At 50.0% G+C, this 23,918-nt stretch overlaps 1 protein-coding gene across 4 annotated transcripts in view; it reads right to left on the bottom strand.

The window, feature by feature from the left end:
- SYT6 (synaptotagmin 6) overlaps positions 1-23,918 on the bottom strand; it is a 61,017-nt gene that overhangs the window by 20,037 nt on the left and 17,062 nt on the right. The window lies entirely within an intron of this gene.

Here is a 23,918-nt window from a genome sequence, read left to right as displayed (position 1 = left end):
CATCATCTCTTTGGGGACAGTCACCCTGAAGATTAAGGTCTTTCCCCACCTCCTGCTCCCCACACTCCAGAATCTCTGGGTCTTGCCATGGCAAGGTGCTCCGTAGAGAAGCTCTTTCCAGCCTTTCACAGAGTTGACTGCCCTGCTCTTGACAACTCCACTTCCTTCTGGTTCTTCTCCCACCTCTCTGGCTGCCTCTTTCAGGTGTCCTGTGCCAGCCTCTTCTCCCATCCCTGCCTCTAAACAGTGAAATTTGTCAAGCTTCTCCTCTCCTCACTCAGCCATAATGTTAATATCCATCTCCCCACTCGTGGCTCCCGAGTTTATGGCCCTTCCGCAGACATCTCTTCTAGACTCCAGACTCATATATCCAAAATGACATGGCCATGTGGCTGGAAATCTAGAACTTCTCAGAGGCCCAAAGTTGCCCTTTTCTGTTTACATTCTCCTCTAATTTTCCCCAACCTGGCCCTTCCATCCACCCAGTTGCTCAAGCCAGAAATGAGACATCTTTGTGGACATCTGCCTTCCTCTTTTGGATTTAGATCATCATCAAGCCCTGATAATTCTAACTCCAAATTCCATCTCAAGTCCACCCACCTCTCTCCATCTCCAGTGCCACACGGAGGCCAAAGCCTACCCCCTGCCCGCATACAGCAGCCTCCTAACTGCCCTCCCTGCTTCCCTTGCTCTCCCACCCCATTCTCCACACAGCAGCCAGAGTGCTCTTCCCCAGATGGAAAATGGATTGTACCACTCCTTGTTTAAAACCTCCAATGGCATCCCCTTTCACTAGGAATAAAAACAAAAGTACTTATCAAGATCTACAGGGCCCTCCACGGGGCTGACTCTTCAGCCTCCCCTGTGCCAGGGCTCTTCTCACAGGCTTCTTCAAACGCCCCAGGCTCTTCCTGCCCCATGACTTTGCACTTTCTCTTCCTCTGATTGACCGTTCTTTCCCCAGCTCTTCGCATGGCAGAGACCCACTCATCTCAGGCCACTTCCTCCAGCGCCTCCCTCTGCTGCCAACTGTGTTCCCGAAGGACAGATCTGGGTCTGTTTTGCCAGGGCCAGGACAAGGGTGAGGCAAAGCAGGTGCCCAGGTACAAAAGTGAAGGAGGTGCTCACTGTCAGGTTCATGCATGTATCCAAGAGTGAGTGCCCCCTTCCATTCTGCCCCCTGGGTACTTCACTCGCCTCACCCTAATCTCAACCCCTTATTTTACTCACCACTATATTCTCAGTACTGAGTACAGTGCCTGGTGTATAACAGATGCTGACAAGTATTTGTTGAATTAATGAGCAACTCAGCTTTGTGGGGCTCACCTGGTTAAGGTGGCAAAATGAATGGGTGACAAGAGTAGGCCCTTGCTTAACCTCAGCCTCTGGTCTCCCCAGGAGGGTTGCTGTGGTTATTGAGATGGTGTCAGGGTGGAGCCCCACGGGTGTTCCTCAGGGGATGGGCTGAATATTCCCTGCATTAGAAGCTTGGGAGGTGGAGACTTGATTCCTGAGCTGCACCCAAGATCTACTGAGTCATCATCTCTGGAGGGGGGGCCTGGATGTTTGCATTATTGACAGGCTTCCCAGGTGAGTGTTACATAGCCTCAGTTCGTGATATAAGGCGAGATTCTGAGGTTGCCCCAGGTCAGACCCTATTAGAATCTCTGTGACATGGGACATGTCCTAATGCAACTGAAGTCATTAAATACCAGAGCTGCCAAGCAAAAGTTAAGGCATAAAAAGGCCTCTTCTCTTTTTTTAGGCATAAGCAAGTGTTCTGAAGGATTGAAGCCATGTGGGCTACTGGACTGGTCCTGGCCCTCACCGCTTCCCTTTGCCTTTTTCCTGTGCACCACAAGGCACACTGGGTAGCTATATTTTAGTAAGAAGCTGCTTTATCCAAATTTACAGGGTTTAAGAAAATTAGGTATTAAGCAAAGACAGTGTTTCAAAGATATCTGACACCATTCTGTAAATATTCCTTATTGCCATAGATCTCCAAGGATGTGTTCCTGACCAATAAGATCAGCATCACTTGGAACTAATCAGAAACACAAATTCTTGGGCCTTACCCTCACCAGAAGGCAGGGCCCAATAATCTGTTTAACAAGTCCCAGGGAAGTCTCAGGAACTGACAACCATTGCTTTTGTCTAGTTGGAAGAACCAATTGAACACACATACTCTGGACAGGATTTTGAAGGTTCTTCCACTTCTTTGAATCTACTTATTTTGGTGATTAAAGCCAAAGTCAAGAGAGGAGGAGACTCTCAGTTATGGAGCATCTACTAGTTTGTAGGGACTACGTTGGGTACTTAACACTTTTTTTTTTTTTTTTTTCCTTTGAGAGTCTCGCTCTGTCTCCCAGGCTGGAGTGCAGTGGTGCGATCTCAGCTCACTGCAACCTCGGCTTCCTGGGTTCAAGCAATTCTCCTGCCTCAGCCTCCCGAGTAGCTGGGATTACAGGTGCATGCCACCATGCCTGGCTAATTTTTGTATTTTTAGTAGAGACGGGGTTTCGTCATGTTGGCCAGGCTGTTCTCAAACTCCTGACTTCATGATCTGCCCGCCTCAGCCTCCCAAAGTGCTGGGATTACAGGCATGAGCCATTGCACACAGCCCTTAACACATATTACGTTCATTTTACTCATATTCTATGCCTGGGAGGAACGTATAATTATCTCTACATTGTACTGAAACTCATAGAGGTTAAGTAACTTGCCTAGGGTCTCATGTGCTAAGCTTGGCTTTGGACTCAGGTGTGTTGACTCTGAAGGCGTCGCTCTTCTCCTCTATCCCACCCAGCCTCCTCTGGGACTGTTCATGCTCCACCCCACTCCATCCCACCTTCTGTCCCTGGTTATTGAGGGTTAGGGCTGCCGAGGACCGTGTAGGTTTTGAAGGTGAAATTTCTTGGTGTTCTGGAAGCAAGAAGCATGAAAGAGGAAGCTCTGAGACTCAGAATATTTACCTCCCTTCTGCCTGCCCCCACCTGCCTCTCTTGAAAGAAGATGAATGGATGGTGTCACCCTGCATTACAGACTATGAGAGGATCCATCCTGCTCACTTAAACCTGCTAGTGCCGCACCCTGGCCTCAGCCCACCATTTCTCACGAAAGTCACCTGTTATGTCATTGTCTCACCAAGTGGCAAACTGCTGCAGCAGACACTGCCTCAGGGGAAGGAGGGAGAGGGAGAAGCTAGGCCAGCAGGGGCAGAACCCCTGGGCCAAAACTCTTGTCCCCAACGTGGCAGCTCAGTGGAAGAACCCTGGGCCCTCTCTGCACAGATCTTTGTACCTGAGGTCTCTGGGGAGCAGCCACCAGGACTGGGAGGAGGAAACCCATATATGGAAAAGTTTTGAGCTAGTGAAGTGTTTCCCCTGTCTCCTGTAAAGGTGTAGTTATATTCCTCACTGTTATCTCCTTGCTTCCTTAGGTCTTGAGGAGGGGTGAGGAGATGGTCTGTGATCTCTACAGGCTTCTTGGGAGAGTTGAAGGTGTCAGTTCTCAGAATTCATTCCCTTGGTGCGGGATATTTAAGGATCAGAGCAAAGCAACTCCAATCACATGTCACTAGGAAGAAAGAGGCCCCAAGTGATCAGCCAACTTATCCAGTCCCAGCTTCCCAGCAAGACCACATTCAGCTTAACAATCAATGCCTCTTTTCCAGTGTTCCACCCCTGCCCGGAACTCAGGAAGTCCTCCCAAATGGCTGACCCAGCTCCTGGGGCATCTATACCTTCCCTCCTAGTTCCCACCTACTATTACATCATAATTTAGAGGTTATGCCTTCTAAGACTGTATCAGTTTTGACTCCACCTTCTCTTCACCAAAACCAACAACCTTCCCTTGGCCTCATAATGTTTTAGGCATTTTGGTGGCCTTCCTCTAGACCCATGACTAATCATCAACGAAGAACTCCTGATTCATGATTCCAGAAGGGAAGAACCATGACTCTGCTACAGGAGTTTTAGTACAAACAGCTCCAAGGAGCGATGCATGGAGTTGGGCGCAGAACCTGGGGTTCAAATTCCTGCCTTGCTGCTTTCCAGCTGTGTGACTGTAAAACTCACTGAATGTCTCTAACCCTTTCTGATGATGGGCAGTATTGTCATGCTTGAGGTGGCTACCTGTGAGGCAGGTGCCTTTCACCCTGATTTACAGGCATAAGAGGAAACCACGGGGTGAGCGTGGCCAGCTGCTAGTAGGAAAACCAAGACGTGCATATAGCAAGAATACAGTCTGTTTATACGCCTTTCATTCTCCTGCCACATGGAGGTGGGTGGTGGCACTAAGCCCACTGGGTGTGCTGTCCCCACTGCCTGCCTGGTGGGCTGAGGGGCCAGGTGTGCCCCATGGATGTCTAAGTCAGCAAAAGTTGGAGGAAGAGGCAGCTGCCTTGGAGTTGTTCCTGGGTAGAGGGTGGGAATGACACATCTTCTAGCCTGGATTTCAGAGGCCCCAGCTCCTGCCTGCAGGGCCCCATGGAAGCTGAGCTGATTTGCTGGCTCTTTCTTCCCTCCCAGCCCTGGGCTTCCCTATCCAGCAGCACCTTCAATCAGTAGGATTGGGGAGGGCATCCTGTGTCTTCTCAGGCTCCAGTTCAGATGTTCCCAGTAAGGGAACTTAAGGAAAAAATTAAGCTGGCTCCCGGAGGCCTGGGTTCAAATCCCAGTTCTGCTGCGAATCAGTAGAATGATATGGGGCAAGCCACTGTGCCTCCCTGAGCTGTGCATCCTCAGCTGTAAAATGACCACATTGTACCAGATGACCTCGCCTCCCCATTAGTAAAATAGGGTGAACCGTGAAGCCCAATGAGTGTATGCACTGAAGACACCTCGCAGGGATCTAGTGCAGAGCAAACTCTTCAGACACTTTTGGGCCCCTTCCTGTTCCATCCCGCTGTGGAGCTGCCTCTGGCCGCTAGTGGATTGGCTTCAGCCATCTCCAAACTACATCCTGACAATGCCTCACTGGAAGGAGAAGCAAGCGGTGTGGGAGAGGGGGACAGGAAGGAGGGAGCATGGGGCCAGGATCCCAGAGATTCCCCAGGAAGTACAGAGCTCTTTGCTGGGAGGTTGCTCTAAACCAGGCCCCAGGCCTCCCTTCCCCCTGCTCACCCAGGAGCATGATGATGAAGCGCCAAACTAGCTCCATTATTGTAACTCCTCCAAAAATTAGAGGCCGCATGTTCTGTCAGAGCCAGCTAATGTCTCCCATTGGTAAGCAGGTGACACTAATAGTTATTTACTCCCTTCCAGGCACCAAGCGCAGTGGCAGAAACAGAGTGAGGCTCAGGCTGGGAGGAGGGAGGCCCAGGGAGAAGCCGAGGCACTGGATGGCCCTGTTGCCAGGGGTCGCCTGAGCACCACAGCAGAAGTTGGCAGATCCTCCCTTTGGCTTAGAGAAACTGCCTCTTTGCCCTGTATGAACCTGGAGACCTCCCTGCTCAGGAATGGCACTGCCTGGCATCCAGGGGAGGCCACAGCCCACAGGCTATGCCAGGCCCTCCAGCGGGGTGTCCCTGGGGCTCCTGCTGCTGCTGCAGAGGGGTCTGCTGCTCCCCGGCTGTCCCCACGGCTCGGGTTCCTTCTCCCAGGCGATGCCCGGCTTTCTCTGGCTTCCCACACAGCAGTCAGCATTTCCTCTCTCACCTCTTCTATCCTCCCCCACCCCCATCTGCCTCTCCTCTCACACCAGACAGAGCCATCTCCTGTTGGTGTCAGCTGAGGCAACGCTTCCTCAAGGGGGCAGGGTCCTAAACGGGAGTGGAAATAGCCCATTCCCAGGCATACCCAGGCCCCTTTCTTCCAGGTCCAGCAGCGGGAAATCACAGATTCCTGGACCTGGGGTGGCTCCTATGTCTCTGTGATCACTGCCCTCCGCGCACACCATGGTTCTGCAGGGCATCCAACAACTCAGTCCCAGCTCAGTCCTTCCTAGAGATAAAGGTGGGAAATGGGTCGGCCTGATGCTTCTCTTTAAAGAATTCCCAACCAAGCCCCTTCTGCAGTTAGTAGTTGAAGTGTAAAGACCTCTCTGGTGATCACTGTGAGAGCTCAAGGGTCCCAAGAGATTACAAAGGCCCCTGTTCATTTCACATATCAGAAAACAGAGGCTTGGAAGGGCTGTGTGCCCCTGGTGATTCTACTTGGAGTTTTCCAGCTCCTAGGCTAAGCTGGAATCCCTTTCTCTTACTTTCCAATTCCATCCCACAAGTATAAATTGAGTACCTACTGGATGCAAGGCCAGGGTTCAGGGCTCCAGGGCACATGGACAGTCCCAAATTCCAGGAACTGCTTACCTCTAACACTGGATGACGATAAGGAAGAACTTTAAAGATACTACACATAGCTGGCATTCATTGAGCACTTGCTGTGTGCCGATGGGCACTTGGCTGAGATTTGTGTGAATTCTCCTCTTTAATCCTCACAACAACCTTATGGAAAAGGGTTATTTTTACCCACACTTTACAGATGAGAGAACAAGCACGGAGATGTTAGTTACATTAAAGAGTGGGGAGATATGGCTTGAACCCAGGCAGCCAGACCCCAGGGTCTACCTCAGCCACCGTGCCAAGCCCACTTGGTTTTCTGAAAGGTTGTCCCTGAGAATTGTTCACCCAATGCTTCTGGAGCTCTGACTGAGCAGGGTTTGATGGGGCTTCACACATTCTCTCAGTAACTTGTTTTTAAAAACCTCTTTTAGGCCGGGCACGGTGGCTTACGCCTGCAATCCCAGCACTTTGGGAGGCGGAGGCAGGAGGATCACGAGGTCAGGAGATCGAGACCATCCTGGCTAGCACAGTGGAACGCTATCTCTACTAAAAATACAAAAGATTAGCCAGGCGTGGTGGTGGGCACCTGTAGTCCCAACTACTCGGGAGGCTGAGGCAGGAGAATGGCATGAATCCGGGAGGCGGAACTTACAGCGAGCCGAGATCGCACCACTGCACTCCAGCCTGGGCGACAGAGCAAGCCTCTGTCTCAAAAAAAAAAAAAAAAAAAAAAAAAAATCTCTTTTAAAGATTCTCATGTATTTGTCACAACAAATTTGTGAGCTAGGTTTTATAATTACCCCCACTTTGCAATTGAAGAACCGAAGGCATAGAGGTGTTGATGAGGTCTCAGAATTAAAAGACCACACTATGATCTGTCCCTGTGATGGTGTTCACTATGTGATGCCCTCGGTAGAAAATTTCCTCTTGTCCTAGAACCAGGAATAGCTTTGTGTTTCCTAAGCCTCTGGTTTGTCTTTACTTAATGGACACTGAATTCTGTGACTATCTTTCCCTTATTGTGTTATCTGCCAGAATGCTTCAAGTCAATTGTGTGGCAGGTTTGGAGGGCAGGGCGTGCACATTGTGTAGGGGGCTTGCTGGGCTCCAGAATTTTACATTCTTTCACTTATTTTTTTTGCTACTCTTTAATGATGTTTTAAACTTATTTTTAATCTTGTTGCATGTCCTATGAGCTAGTTAAATCTTTTCTGGAGCAACACAAAGTGACAAGCAAAATAAATAAATGTTTTTATTACTTGCTGTGCAACCTCAGATAATTCACTTAGTCTCTCTTAGCTTAATTTTCTCTGTCTACAGAATTAGGATAATTCCTCCTATCTGCTGAGGATTAAATGAGACAATGTGTGCAAAAAGGCTCTGTAAATTCAATAGTGCTATATAAAGGCAAGGTGACTTGTTACTAATATTGTTGTTATTAGTAACAAGATGGGGTCCCTGCCCCTGGGGCACCTGCACTCAGGGATTGGCAAAGAGGGTGTGGCTGGCTAGGACCCCATCCTACGTCACTGGGAAGACACCCAGGGTTGTGTGGCTTGAAGGAGCTGCTGCTGCTGCCCTGGCTGGAGAACAGAGCTGCATCAAAACTCACGCTGTCCCTGCCTAGAGGCAGGGCCTTCGTTGAAGCTGTCCCTACTGCCCTGCCCACTGGGCAGCTAACTGGCCAGAGAGGGACAGGCGATGTCTCCATAGCCACCAAGGCCCCCAGGGGGAGGTTGGCAGTCCCTGTGAGGTTGTAGGACTCTCCAGAGAGTCTTCTAGGATCTCAACCTCATCATCTGGGAAGACCACGGCCCCTCCTACTCCTAACATCTCAGAATGCTTAGGGACTTGCTGATACAAGATGGGCAGTGGCCTTGGTCTTTGGTGAGAAGGCTGGCTTGGGGCCTGCCAGATCTTCAGGCCTGTCCTCACTATCCCTCCTTGGAGCCTTGGCCCTGCACACCTCGCACTCTCCTCCCTCCTGTTCTTCACTCCACATCTTCCCTTCTTTCCAGCATTCCTCCAAAATTCCTTAATCCTGAACATGTGCAGGCCCAACCCAGCCAGTGCATCAACCCCTCACAGCCTCCATGGTAATCCTCTCCCTTCACTGCATTCACATTGTTTTCTAAGCAACAGGAGGACTCTGGGGCTCATTGAAATGCGAGTTGCAGTATTCTTGGGAGTATGGGCTTATAGTGAAATGTATTTTTTGTGGCTTTCTGTATTTTCTAAAATATCTAAAATAAGAATGTAATACTTTACCTTGAGGCAAAGAAGGGTAAAATATATTAGTTATATAGTGTTTAAGGAAAATGATATCAGGTTTGGTTCTCTGCTCTATCATTTTAAAACTGTGTGACTGCAGGGAATTGCCTCAGTTTCCCCATCTATAAAATGGAAATACTAGTATCTTCCTATATTGAGGTTAAATGAGAACATGTCTTTGGAAATTTATTTATAAACACATTAGTTACTGTTGTTAGATTCAAGATCAATAAACCATGGCAAGAACCTAGGAAGGTCCTTGTCTCATTGAAATTGTATTGCACCCTAGTCACAGCCCTGTGGTAGAGATTCTTGTCCACATTTGGCTAAGGGGGAAAGAGAGAGGTGAAGTGGTTTGACAGGCCACACAGCGGAGCCACCTTCAAGCCCCAGCCTCCTGACTCCAACTCTTGCTTACCTGCAGGCTCTTGGGGCCTGGCACCAAGTCTGCCGTTGGATCCATGCCCCTTTCAGGATCTCATGGATCCTGACTGAGAGCCCAGAGCTGACTGCGTGGCCTTGAAGGCGCTACGCCATTATCAGGGCCTCAGCTTCCCTGTGAGTGAAATCTTTGTCCTCCCTTCTCAACACATGAGAGACGCAACCTGACATGAAAGTGGTTTGGGTTTTATTATAATCACCCTTAAGGTTATTCCCAAGCCGCATCATCTTCAGGCTGCGAGGTCTCCTCGAAATTCTTTTCCAAACAGAATTTCTTAGCGGAACTAAAAAATGTCCCTCTCTCGGGGACTGGAGTCCTCTAGAGGGAGGAGGGGTGACAGAAAGCCAATCAAACAAGATGGAACAGGAATGAGCCCCTTGCTGCTTCCCTGGCGTGTGATGGACACAGCATGGGCATTCGTGTGTGTGTGTGTGTGTGTGTGTGTGCGCGCGCACATGAGCATATGCACACACACGCATGGGGCTGCCTGGGGTCTGGCCAGAGTCAGGGTGGGCGACAGAGGGCTCTGCTGAGATTCTACTTCCCTATCTCTTGCACGAGGCAGAGAGGAGCGCAGCCAGATTTTCTCTGGTAAAAATTCTCCAAATAGGGTTGGGGGAATACTTTCCTAGGGAACACCCACTCCCTAAAAAGAGCTGGATGGCTGCCTGCACTTGGACTGGATTCACTAAAAACGCCCTGTCAGCAGGAGTTGGAGTTACAAAGGCCTTCACTGCCAGCCTTTCCCCCGGCCTCTTTTTCTCCACAAACCTACCAAAAAGGCCCAAGAAAGGTTGGTTCTCATAATTTCCCCCATAAAAGTCACCTTGAGCCCTAATCCCCCACTTTCAAAATGCCTGTCGGGGCCTTGCCCGCCCAGCACAGCTTGTCAGCGTTAGAATCCTGACTCACACCTCCTTTTCTCCAGGGCCCACGAGGCACTCTGAGCTCGGCTGTTCCGCGTGCCCTCCTTCCTGCCTTTTTGCTTCCAGCTGACTTTCAGCTAGTTCCTCTGATGTATTGATCCTGAGTGGGGCTGGGCAGGGCTCCCGGCTGTGTCTCACAGGGCCCTGCAGGAGTGACTCAGCTGGAGATGGCTCTGACAATGTGGAGGAGGCATTTTCAAGCAGATGCCTCAAGTCACAAAACTAGCCCTGTCCCCAACTTCTCAAGAAGGGAAATGCTTATCATGTTGTCATGACACACCACCAGAGCTGTTTTTTTCTCTCTGGAAGTTGGACTGTTCCTAGCACATGGTCCAATGTGTCACTACAGAGATGTGAGTCAACCAAAGCCTTGAGGAGGGATGGACTCACCCTGGGAAAGAGCCCCAGGCCAGTGCTGTTCCTGTGCATGTGGGTGCAGGGGTGGCGCGAGAGGCTGTCCTCTCCCCTCTCCTTCTACAAAGCGGTGACCCCTTTTATTCAAACAAAGTGCGAAGCCTTTTGGGGGCAGCAGACAGGAGCTCTGGAGAAGGCTGGCAGGTGGCCAGGGTGGCTGAAGCTGGACCCTCTGTCTCTCCCCCTGGACATTCCCTGTCTTTCCTTTTGGGTTTTCTTTCTGGTTCTACGTACTCCTTCATGTTCTGTCCCTGAATTCGCTTTAAAGCTCCAACTCAAGTGTAGACGCAACCCTGCTCCTGGTTCCCATCACGTCCCTGAAAGAGCCTGGTAATATAAAAAAGAACTTCTTCAAATACTAAGGGTGAACAAAGGAAATAACCACAGACAAAGCAAACAACACTGCCTCAGGGTCTCCAGCCCCAGGTGGCCAGGACACTTGCACAGGCCCTTCCCCTGCTCTTTCCCTGGCAGCTCTCTGCCTGTCCCCGTGGAGTGGCATCCTCTCTTTTATGGACATTTACCTCTAACACTCTGTCTCTTTTCTGGCTGAGACCCCATCCAATTCTTCCACCTGGCTGGGGCCTCCTTCTCAGGCCTCATTTTGAATGGAAGGACTGGTTCATTCTCAGGAGACTTGCAGAACTGGGAGGGTTGAGATAGAAGTGGTTTCCCCTTCCTATCTCAGGTGGCAACTCCACCCAAGCCCTAAGGAGGGGCCTCTCTCTGCATATATAGGAAAATGGCTTTACAAGCCCCACAGAGATGCCAATGGCCCTAGCAATTCTTAGGAAACAGAGAGCGCAAATGCCATTTGAAGCCGTAAAAGCCTTCTATAGAGGGTGGAGCCTGGTAAAGGCAATATAACAATCTTAGGGTCCCCACTGCTCCTGGAAATGATGGCCAGTTATTCAGTTAGAAATCTTGTTGGGTTTTAAATGTGAGAAGAGGGGCCGGAACTGAGCTACACCTGGGGATGGGGCTGGGGCTGGACAGAAGTCAGGCAATTTAAAGAGGGACGTGTGGTTGTTTGGATTTGAGGCCTGGAACTTGTTGGGAAGGGAGAGGAAAGACGATAGAATGATGGGAGCGGTGGGGAGCTGGGGGCAGGTGCCCACGAGCAGTCTGCTGTGCCACTGGGAAGTGGCACTTTCCATCACAAGAGACCTGCAGTTAAGTGCTGCTCCTCACTTTGTGTTGCTTGGAGTGTGGTGGAGCTAGGCCCATGTTCCATCACTGGGTCAATGAAGGAAGAGCCATCGGAGACCAAGAGGAGGATGACATTTCAGAAGAGGTGAAACGTTGGTGGCAGAAGGGACTATGATCATATATGCTCTCCCCACCCCAGGAAGAGGCAGGACGCATGGAGAGAGGCCCTGTTAGCCAGTTCCTGAGTGGCAAGATGGGGGAGGGCTTGGAGCACATGCAGCCGGCTGGCCCAGGTGGACTCCTGCCTCTCGCTGGCCTGGTGACCTTGAGCGGATTGCCTGAGTTGCTTCATCTGGAGACTGGGGATAACACCAGTACCTACCCTGCAAGGCAGGGGTGAGGAATGAATAAACGATGGCACTTACAGCCTGGCACACAGGAGGCCAAGAAGCTCTGGCGGACACCCTGCTTGACGTGCAGTTGGAATTCTGCACATAAATTGTCATCTGAGGTTTGTTTTTGCACCCATTCCTGATCTCACCTCCATTCCCTCCTACCTCAAGTATATCAGACACAGGTTTTGTGAAGAAAACATAAAATAGCTCCTAGGGAAACCTGACCCATGGTCAAGGATGTTGGTGAACTCCAAGTTGTGTCAAATCCAGACGATCAGCAGGGTAGGACTCTAAAATGACAGTCTTTTGAAGCAATTATTGGTGTTTTTCAGGCCATCAAGATGGAGGGCAATGCCAGCCTGTGCTGGCCAGACATGGGTGAACATCTTGCCCTGGCTCACCCTGTCCCGGGGGCTGACTCTCTACTCTAATTTCCTCATCCCAAGGCCAAGTGGACTCCATGGAAAGCTCTCTACCCAGATTTCAGTGCAGCCCTAGAGAGGCCCTCAAGGTCTCAGGGACTTTGTCCAGAAAGGAAGATATTAAATATTCATGGAGAATAAGTAGGTGTCAATTCAGACACGAGAGGAAAATGTGGCTACAGTGGATGGCTGATGAGGATGAATGAGGGCCAGATGGGCTCAGGGTTGGCAGGGGTGTGGGGGCTGGAGGGAGGAGGCGGATGGCTGCTGTAGAGACCACATTTTTCTGTATTGCTGCTGACACTAAAACACCATAAAAATATGCTAGCAACTGGACAAGGCTGACCTATACTCTACAGCTCACCTTGTCTCCTTCCTCCTCTAAGATAGAAATATTTATGTACCATGGGGAGATTGTGGGTGGGGGTTAATTGGCTCAGGATCAAAACACTTTGATAAATGGCCTCTTTTTTCCTTGGTTTTCCTGCTGATGTTGATTGTTGGTTTGCCTATTTCTGGTCTTAGATCTTCCTTGCATGGAAAAGACTAACTTTTGGGAGAGGGGAGGGGGGTCTTTGCTCTGTGCCCTTTGACATTTAATGCCTTTAACTTCAAATTCTCTCTTTCACCTCTTCCCTACAGTATAGAGAGGCTCATAGGCACAGGATGAAGGCAGTGAGTGGGCAGGGGCCTGGGAAGGAAAGAGTACAAACAAGGCAAGAGAATTTCTTATAAAAACCCAGAGACTAGGAAGGCGGTAGGAAGGGCATGGGCTGGGTCTTATGAGACCTGGTTTGGAGCCCAGATTTGCATTGACTCCCAACCACCCCAAGCAAGGTGTGAGACTTCTCTGGTCTGAAATTGCTCATCTATGGTAGGAGGAGGTTGAGCCAGGTCATCTCCGAGGCTCTTTCTAGCTCTGACCACCCCCAAGTCCATGAAAATATGGAGTCATAACACCATGGTCCACAAGAAAATGTGAAGCCCCTCAGGGACTGCTCCAATTCTCCCGAGTTGGTTGCTATTCTGGTCATAGTTACACCCCATGACCCTAGTCTCTCCAAATTGCTGCTGATCTAGAAAACTGCATTCCCTTCCTCCTGGATGAATCCTGGAGTTCAAAAGTCTGTGACAGTGCCCATAGGGGATGTTTGGCTGTTGCTTTCCTTGCGACCAAATAGTCTCTCTCCAGGAGAAAATGTCACTGTGTGTTATTAGGTGGTGGAAGCAGTAAGCAAGTGCATATGCTCTGGGAGCAAGGTGGGGGGAAGCATGGGAAGTACATCTGTGTTGGAGAAATCGCTTTTTGTTGATGCATGAGCTTGTTGCCTAATGATTTCCCATTCATCCTCTTGTAAGGGAAAGATTAGATATTTATTCCATCCAGAGGCACAGCATACTAATGAGGGGCACATTGGGTCGGGGGCAGGGTCGGCTTGCCCACCAGCTCTGTGCTGAAGCAGGCTGCGAGCACAGGGGGGGAGGGAAGACAGGGCTGTAGTCTGGTTGCCAGTGCGAGCCGTACCCTACAGGAAGCTGGCCTGAGTGGGCAGTGGGGCTGTCTGGAGGCTAAGGAACTCATCAAGAGTGAAAGTGGAACTGTCTGGGCCTCCGGCAGCTTTGTAAGGCCATTTCTTCTGAAGCAACAGAGTAGGACCTTTTGTGAAAGGCCAAGTTTAGAAACAACTTAAATAAGAACACCCAAGGCCAGCAGAGCTGAGTAGCTCTGCTTACTGCAGGTCAGAGCCCTGTCTGGACCATTAGCTTTGTTTTCCAGCATCACATGGGAAACCTTTAGCCCCCTGGAGCCAAGAACAGCTACAGGTCCTAATTTTGGCTCAAGTGAGAGTGTGTGGAAGGGTAGGGGCACATCCGTCACCTCTGCAGCAGGAACAGTTTGTGTACTTGGAGTCCTCACCTGTGGTGGAAGGGGCCTGCTGCTGCTCAGCTGTGGAAGTGTGTGACCTGACTCCTGGATTGACCACGGAGGCCCTAGTGAAGGCTGCCCATGGGATGGACGGTGGAACCCACACCTCTCCTCTTTCCTTTCTGGGTTCTTGGTGGATTTTCAGCAATCCTTCTCTAGAGGAGCCTTGGCCCCTTGGGCAGTCCCAGAAAAGTCAAGGTCCTGTTGGCTTTAGAACCTGGGGCTGGACACAGTGAGGCACATTCTCAGGATCTGAGCTTTGAGCATGGAGGGACTCCTCCCTGCACCCTCCAACCCCCAATTTCCTCCTAGTCACTATAGGACATTAGGTCTGAGGTTAGGGCTGCTGTTACTATTCTGGAGCAGGAAAAGCTGCTCCTTGCTTGATGTTCCCATCTGACCAAGAAATCCTTCCAGGGAGGCAACCAGGCTCTTCACCTCCTCCCCTCTTTGGTGAGAGGTACAAAGGAGAGGTCCCACCCATCTCTGCATTGGCAGGAGTGGAAGGAATAAACTGTGAGTAGGATGCACTGGACATTTCCAGCCATTGGCCCAAGAGAGGGGGTGCCAGAGAACAACAAAGATGATGAGACCAGGCCCAGGGGCGCGTGGGGCGGACGAACATCCAGCAAAGACAACGGGGGAGCTGCACAGCTCCCGCTGAGCAGCAAACACACAAGGGAGCCTTGCAGCCCTACCAAGGACCCGGTGGCTTCTGACTCAGGCGGGTGGGGGCCAGGCAGCTGGGAGGGCCACTGCTGGGCTCATTTGGACTGCTCAAAGAGGGCCGCAGGACTGGCCATCTTCATGCATTATTCAGAGTGCTCTGGCTGCAGGGTTCGGCCTGGGGAGCAGTCTTCATGGGTTTGGGCAGGCCACCCAGGCCCCCAGGCTGAGGCACACCTTTACACCTATTGGGGTTTCCGTGTAACCCTGATTTGCCCTGCTGGCCTCTTTCAGAAAACTCTCTCTCTCTGCTTCCATCCTGGCTTGGACCTGCAGGCAGGAGTCCAGACACTTGGGAATTTAAGGCAGAATTCTAGGGATACTGAGCCTTTCTGCAAATTTCTGATGAAAAGGGTTGTCTTGGCCTGAATTGTTCTGTGGTGCTCTCGGTCAGGGCTGCTCACTCTACCTCTCTGTCCCGGCCCCAGCTTTTCCCTAAGCTATGGCCCATATATGGAACCAGTCTGTTGGCATACTGCCAAACCAACCCTCCTAGACCTTTAAAAACCCATTTCAAGAGCTGCACCCTCCAGAAAATTTCCCCAGAATAACACGACCCGTGTCCCCATTCCACAGTTGATCTTCCCCACTCAGGTTCCACCAAAGCAGCCCTTGTCAAGGCCAATGATAAGCTCCTTGATGCTGAACAAACTGGCCAGTTCCCAGTCTGCACCTTACTTGATTGGTCATAGCATCTAATACAGCTGAGCCTTACCCCCGTCCTTCTGGAAACACTTCCTTTGTTTCCTGAGACACTGTACCCTCCTGGCTTTCCTTCTTTTCCCCTGCTGCTAGTCTCCTTTGCTGGGTTTTCTTCATAGCCCCACATAAATTGTTAGAGTATCTCATGGTTAAATCCTGTTCCTTTCCTCTCTTCTATCTAAACTTATTCCACTGGGATCTTAATTAGTTTCATGGCTCTTGACACCATTTATATGCTGACATCTCCTAAATCTGTTTCTTTAGCCAAGACCTCACTCCTGGACTCCAGACTTTATATCCAGCTTCCTACATAGCATCGCCACTTGGATGTCCAAAAGGTATCTCAAATATGACATGTCCAAATCTGAGCTCCTAATCTTCCTCCCCATATGGGTTCTTCCTCCAAGATTTCCCAACTCAGCATCCCAAGTTGCTTGGACTGAAAATCTTGATTCTTCTCTTTCTCTACACCTTAGACCCTTCTTCTTTCTTTCTTCTTTCTTTTTCTTTCTTGTTTCTCTCCCTTTCTTTCTTTCTTTCTTCCTTTCTTCCTTTCTCTTTATTTCTTCCTTTCTCTTTATTTCTTCCTTTCTTCCTTCCTTCCTTCCTTTCTTTCTCTCTTTCTTTCTTTCTTTCTTTCTTTCTTTCTTTCTTTCTTTCTTCTTCTTTCTTTCTTTCTCTCTCTCTCTTCTTTTTCTTTCTTTCTTGACAGACTCTTGCTCTGTTGGCCAGTCTGATTGATCACATTGCTGTGATCATGGCTCACTGCAGCCTTGATCTCTCAGGCTCAAGCAATTGTTCCACCTCAGCCTCTGAGTTGCTGGGATTACAGGCATGCACCACCACACCTGGCTTTTTTTTTTTTAATTAATTTTTTGTACAGACAAGGTCTCCTTGTTTTGCCAGGGGCTGGTCTCAAAATCCTGGCCTCACATGATCCTCCCGCCTCAGCCTCCCAAAGTGCTAGGAGTACAGGAGTGAGCCACTGTGCCTGGCCTCTTTCCTGTTCTTTGATCATGCCAGATGCCATCCCACTGCAGGGTCTTTTCTCTCTGCTTGGACCTCTCTTCCTGCAAATATCTGCAGGGTTCTCTCCCAAATTTCAGGTCTACTCAAAGGGCACCCTCTTAGGGAGGTCTCCCCTGCCCACCGTGTTTTGCCCTGCCGTCCTCCCTTCAACCCACCCTCCCCAACCCAACTTTCCTGTCACACTTCCCTGCTTCGTTTTCTCCATACCATTTATGACTCTCAGACATACTATTTATCTTAGTCATTTGCCTTCCTCCACTAGAGTGTAAGCTCCACGAGAGCAGGGACTTTGTTGACTGCTGCATCCTCAGCATCTAGGACCATGCTTGGCACTCAGCAGATGCTCAAACAGGTCATTGCTGAATGAATAATTCCCGAGTAATTCCTCCTTTGACTTCCTCTGTTCCCTTTCTCTTGATCTCCTCCTGCTAGGTGCTCTTTGCTGCCTGACCTTCTTTCTCCTTCATCCTGGCTGTGGGTGTTCCCCAAAGCTTAGTTCTTGTTCCTGAATTCTCCTTCTGCCATCTGTATCCTTCATCCCACTCACTCACTCTCCTCGCTTCAATACTCACCTCTATCTCCCCCTTTTTCCTTTTAATGTAATGTAAATAATTGTGTTCCTTTCATTAGATTTTTACTTGCTCTGAAACCTCTGTTCAACTGTGAGTTCCTTGAAAGCAAGGACTATGTTTGTCCCTTCAATACCCAGTTGGTTGTTCTAGGACCCAGGTATGTTCTTTGAGGGCTCATTGAAGACCTGTTTAGTGGATGAAGATTCAATACGCTTACCTCTTACTCCTGCCCGTCTCCTGCCCAGGACAGACCTAGAAACCTGAGATCCAAGATGGACACTTTGAAGGCGTTGCATCAAACTACTGGTCAATGAGGCTTTGGGAGGCTTCACCCCCGGGTGATTTAATGAGTCACAGTGGATCAATTAGCTGATTCTTTGGCTCTACTTGAAAAAGCCTTTTGTGGCCACTATGGGATCTCATTTGACTTGAGTGTGTGGGTGTGAGAAGAGGATGCAACGAAATTTTTTTCAGGCAAGCAAGCAATTTCATTTCAGGAGGCCTGCCTTCCCCCAGCATGCTGGGCCAGTGAGGGACCTGCATGTCCCCAAGACAACAGAACTGGTTTCCTGCCTCCCCCATCAGACTGAGAGGTCTTGAGGGCAGGACTGGAGTTGAAGTCATATTCCCAGCCTTGTGCCTGGTACATAGTAATTACTCTGCAAGTAGTTATTATACAAAGAAAAGAAACCCAATCTTATGTGAGAGAAATTCTCTCTAGATCCTTCCCCAAGTCCAAAGAGAACAGAGGAACATACTCGCCTTCCTCTGACTTCCTCTTTTATCATGCTCTGTCCTTCACTGTCATCAACATAGCCTGGCCTAAAACTTTTCTTTTCTAGAGCAATCTCATCTGACTCTGATTTCTTTTCTTCATGTCTCCTAACACCTCTGCACATGGCTTGCAGTGCAGCAGCTTGCATAATTGTGTTGTAAGCATCCTGGTCTGTCCCCAGGTGTGTGCCTTGTGTATGAGGGGCTTGGGGACTTGGGGGCACAGGGCATCTCCTACAGTTCCTGTCAGCCTGGGCACCCTGATGTGGAGGGCTCTTGCTTTGCCTTCCTTTCCATAGCCCAGCCTATGGCTCTGCATTCAACAAGTGCCCAATGATGCACTGACCAGCACATAGTCGGCATTCAATGAATGGCTATTAAACTAAAGAGAAACAATGTCAAACCCACTGCTCACAGAAAGGAAATGAGGGAAAGGGTAAAGGAATCCAATGTCAGCACCGAACCCACTCCCCGAAATGACCAGATTTTGAGATGAGTGAGAGAACCTAACCAGCCCACAAAGAAAAAACAGAACAAAACACTCTTCTGGATCCCCTGATGAATTGCACAATTTCAGTGTTTATTTTCTGTCCCAAGAAACAATGTAACCATGCTTCCCTCTGGCGGTGCAAGGATCATGAGTTCAAATCTTGGCTTTATTATTTCTGTTTGGGTGACAATGGGTAAGTCACTTAACCTCAAACCTCGTTTGTTTATTTACATATAGGGGATGACCATAAGAGTTGTGGTGAGGATGAAACATGGCAAAGCAGGTTGTGCCCTTGGTAGCTAGCAGAAGCTCAATAAGTAATGACCAGCACATCCCAGTAAATGGGGATCAGAAAGGAGACGGGAGGGAGGGAGCTGAGTGCCAGCATAGGAATGTGGCTCATGGGAAAAAGAGGAGGAAGGGTTGTTGATGGGGCCTCCCCTGTGGCAGAAACCTCCTAGAGGACATTCCCACAGGCTTGAAGAGAGGCCTGACTCTTACTGACATTTAAGGGAAGAATGGGGATGTCTGGAAATTCTGCCCAGTGGCTTATCACTGTGGGGTTTCGGCCTCTGCTATGGAGACCATACTCCCAGAGAATGGGTAGCCCTGTTCTGTGAAAGCATGAGAGCCAAGAACTTCTCTATGGGAGAAGCTGAGAATCACAGGACTCTACAGATGGTTTAATACTGAGGAAAATGCAGCCCAGAGATGGAAAGTCACTTTTTCAAGGTCACACAGAAAACACATGGCATAGCCAAGACAAGAAATAAAAAATGAATAATAATATCCAACAACCAGTCAGGACAGGTGACCTGGACTGAAGAGGAAGGTCAGGCCTGGGAATGGTACAGAAGTGAAACATGGGCTAAGCCAGCAGGAAGGGCACCAGAGGAATAGGGCTCAACAAGCTGCTCTGTGGCAGTGCTGTCCTGGGTGGCTGTGTACTCTATTTCATTTACTACATATAATAACAATAAGACTAGAAGCCATTATTATCCCCATCTTGCTGATGTCAAACCTGAGGCACAGTTTAGATAATGTCCCAAGGTTTTAAAGCTAGAAAGTAAGGAAGCGAGAATGCAATTCAGGTTGGGCTGACAATAAAGCCTGCACTCCTTCTGCACAACTCTGCTCATTTCCAAGCCAGAGGCTATTCTACCATTTAAGGCCTCCCTTCCTACCTGCATACCCTCAGTCCAGGCTCTCTGGAAGTATATGGAACACTTCATCACCCCTAAAACACACACACACACACACAAATGCATGCCCACACACATACACATGCATGCACATGCACACACACACTCTATCCTAGTCCAAAAACAACACACACGCACACACACACACGCATACTTTAAACTAGTAGGGACCTGGTAAGGCAGGAAGATGGCCGAATCCATTAGCACCACCAAGCACAGCACATATTTATGGCCCCAATTACAGCCTTCGTCTCCCGCCACAGTGAAGGAGAGGGAATAGCGACAGGAGTTGTGTGCGGTGGGGTCTGAGTCCTCTGTAGCAACAACTACAAGATTAGAGATGTTAGCAAACCTGGGTGACGGCAGCTCTATTATAATGATAAATCTACAGCTTTACTTAGAAATAATGAGACTGGGGGCAGAAGATGCTAGGAGGGAAGAGCATGGTGATTTTAGCCAATTGAAGCTCTGGTTGGAGAGACAGTGGCAAACCTCTGGGAATGCCCAGGAGACTATCAGGGGCCCTTGGGAAAGCCAGGCAGGAGGAGAGATGGGGGAAACAGTAGGCCAGCTCTTCCCAGGGCTGGTATGGGTGCAGTGAACTCCCAAAATTTCCATCCCAGGCCTGAGTTTCTTAATTCCATGCAATGCAAGAGGCCTCCGACTGCCCTGCAGGCCCGGTTTGCTCTGGCTCTCCAGCCAGTGGGGCATATTAGCTGCTGTGCTGCCCAGACTTCCCTCTGGAACAATCTGGGCTGGGGAGGTGAGTGTCCCTTGAGGCTTAAGATTTGCAATTAACAAAGAGCTAGACTCCCTGGATGTGTACCTCCCCCTCACTCGCCTTGAGCTCAGGGTTCTGTGGCTGTGAGAAAACAATGCAAATGTTTCGGGGCTTCGGTACTTCAAGTCAAGCACCAGGGCGGGGGCGGGAACAAGGGACTGCCTGGTGCCACGTGCCAGGGCCAAATTCGACTTTCCTGCACAAACTCAAGGAGCAGCACAGGCAGCATTCACATCACTTTGGTGAGCACAGAGCAGCCTCCAAGTCCCCTTTCTCATGGTGCCTTTCCTTCTGCTCAGCATGTGGGTCACAGGCTCTCTGCTTTCGTCCAGACTACCCGATCTGGCTGGTTACCCCAGAGACAAACCATCCCATTCACCTCTGAACGCATGCACAGGCTGGGTCTCTCCCCACCAAGCCTGGCTTTAAGCCATTTTCTAAATACTACTTGAGCTGCTTCTCCTCCAAGAAGCCTTCCCAGGTTAACCCCATTCAATTCCAACTGCTTCTTTAATAGTCTTTTCCTTGGACACCCATATATAGTTTTAATTGAATTAAGTAAGCCACTGGTCATTTAACAAGAAAGTACTGGGTTCTTACACTCAGCCCTGAGGGAAAATACAAGAGAAAGTCAAATGTGTGTCACAAGCCATTCCTGAGCCATTGGGAGGACTTTACAAGATAGAATATGACTCAGGATATAACTTGAGGATACAGAGAACACACGGGAGAGGCAGCTGCTGTGAGACCAGGAGGCCGTGTGGAGGATGACGGCAGGTAGGCTCTGAAAGGTGGATTGGTTTGCACCAGGCAGAGAGGTGGGAACAGATCTGCCTGACATGGAGAACCTTATTGGCAAAGGCAAGAGGCAGAAATGTCAGGTGTTTTTCAGAAGCTACTGGATTCCTGAGCTCAGGTCCAAAGGGCAGCTCTGGGAATGGAATCAGACACATGGGAGAGATGGGAGCTGGCTGTTGGCTGCGCTCGGCTCATCAGTACTGTCCCTCATTGTGCTGGTATGGGAATTCATATACACTCAGTGCCCTGTCATTCCTGGTGACTATGATGACTTGGGTCTCCTTGGCCCCCAAATAATTAAAATTTGACAGCACCACAAACAGGTACAAGCATCAGCCTTTTGCACCTCTTCCCCCTCTTTTGCTTGAGTCCTTATCTGGCAGGGTGATGAGCCTGCTCCTGAGAACTCTACCTGCTGGTGGGGCTGTGGGTTGGAGGGTGGCAGGGGACTCACTTGAGAAGGAATATCCAGCTCAGACAGACTGTCAGACAGGCTGTCTGAGCATGGGTGGGGCTCTGCAGCTTGGGAAACTCCTGCACCTGGACTCCCTCTGCAACTGGCTGGAATGCTCCCCCTTCCTCTTGTCCTGTTGAGTTATTTATAACTGTCCTTCCCCGCCTGATTTAGTTCTCCTCATCCAGGAGACCTTCACCAGCTGTCCTAACTCTAAGGATCCTGCAACCGTACACAGAGGATCGTATTTGCTGCTTTGCACTGCCAGCTACTGCATGGACTTTTCCTGTCTCTGTAATTAGATGACAAGTTTCTGTGGGTCAAAGAGGCTGTTTTCTACCCCAGCCCCACCCTCACCGCCATGCCTGGCACAGTGTTCTTAGGAGGAGGAGATGGAGGAGGGCTATAATGATACTAGTTGAGGATGATGAGGATGATGGTGATTTGTCCTATGCTCTTTGGTGGATCTGCCCTTTTCAGAAGCCAGGCTGGGGAAGCGGCGATGGGACAAGGGCAGGACAGCCACGGGGTTCTCGGATATGGAAAGGTACATCCAGGTGAGGGGTGTGCTTGGGCACAGACTGCCTACCCCAGGCATGAGGCTTCCATTCATGCCTGGAGCCAAAGACACCAGATGGTGGGCTCTGGCAAGGAGAAAAGGAGGCTTCTAGAAGGGCTGAGCTGAGCTCTGCTTCCTGCAGCCCCCGGCCCTCACCCCCCTCCCTGGGTGGCAACCTCACTGTGAGGAGGACTGAGCTGCTTTTCTCTACCAGTCCGGTTACCATAATGAAGCCACAGCCTAAGGAGACCACAGGGAAGAGCTGCACCAAATGTAAACTTCAGAGTGATTTATGGAGTGGAGCGCTCGGGCCTGGGGCTGCCACACAGCTGCTGTTCCAATCCGCCCTGTCTGCCGCCCCGTCTGCCTGCTGGCCAGCCGGCTACTTATATTCTTCTTAGGGATGACATTTCAGGAAAGCAAAGGTGAGGGAGGTACTGAGCCATTGGGCTGGACTGGTCAAAGTCAGTACAAGCTATGAGAATAGGGTGTCCCCCAGACCCTTCAAGTAAGTAGAGCCCACTAAGCTTTCTCTCTTTGAACAAATCAAGATTTATGACCTTTGCACACCAGAGCAGGGCTGATTTTCCCAGCCCCTCTCTTCACAGGCTCAACACAGAGATATTGAGTATTGACTATCCAAGGGGGAGTCTGCAGACAGAGTGGGGTCACCCCTCCTCAGAGATATGGTGGAGGAAATATCCAGGTTGCCGCTCAACCTGTTAGCACTCAAGACAGCAGATGCAAGGCCACTGGAGCTTGGAGGGAACGCCCCTGCTGAGCTCTTAGCTGCCTGGGGGCGCTTAGAGAGAGGACACTAGCTATACCTGCAGGATGCAGCTACACAGCTTCCTCAACCCAGGGGACTGGAGCGAAGGGCTATGCAAGACCGAAGGGCTCCAGATGTGCCCTCTCCAGTTCTCTGTGCCAAACCTGTGCTCCCTTCTCTTAAAAGCCAACTTGAGCCCCAGCTCCTTGAAACCTTCCCTGGTTAATTCCAGCTGGTTGCAAACAGCCCAGCATCCACCTCCTGTGTAGGGGTTAGTCAGGTCTCCTTTTGGGCTGGCCTCCCCCATCTCCCATACCTGACTGGGAAAGCAATGCCCAAGGTGAAGGGACTCTGCTGTGTGTCGTCATTCATGCTGTTCATTACGTATGTCCAACTCTCCTTCTGGGCACTGGGTAGGATTACTTTGCCCCTTCTCCCTTGATATTAGGAGTTACCACGTGTCTTGTTCTAATGGGAGTGGAAGTGACATGTATCACTTCTGTGTGGAAGTTTTAATAAACGGTGCATGATTTGCCACTTCCTCTTCCTCCTGATGTTTAACTGTGGGGGCCTGTGTCTAAATGCAGCCTCTGTTGGCTTGGGTCCCCAGGTAACAAGGTGGAGTACAGTCCCCAGTCCAGCTGCAAAGCACATGAAACATGAACAAGGCATAAACTTTGGTTGTCTAAAGCCACAAAATCCTCGGACTGTTTGCTGCTGCAGCATAGCCTAGTTCAGCCTGATTGATATGGCCCATTTCGATTGTGTATGCCAAGTTTCTAATGCACATCAGTACTCTCAGGAGAAAGAACCACCCCAGAACATGCAACCAGAAG

Source organism: Hylobates moloch, unplaced genomic scaffold, assembly GCF_009828535.3.
Source record: "Hylobates moloch isolate HMO894 unplaced genomic scaffold, HMol_V3 SCAFFOLD_5, whole genome shotgun sequence".
Classification (NCBI taxonomy): Eukaryota; Metazoa; Chordata; class Mammalia; order Primates; family Hylobatidae; genus Hylobates; species Hylobates moloch.
Note: the sequence above shows the minus strand (reverse complement) of the source record. Positions and strands in the feature narration are given on the sequence as shown.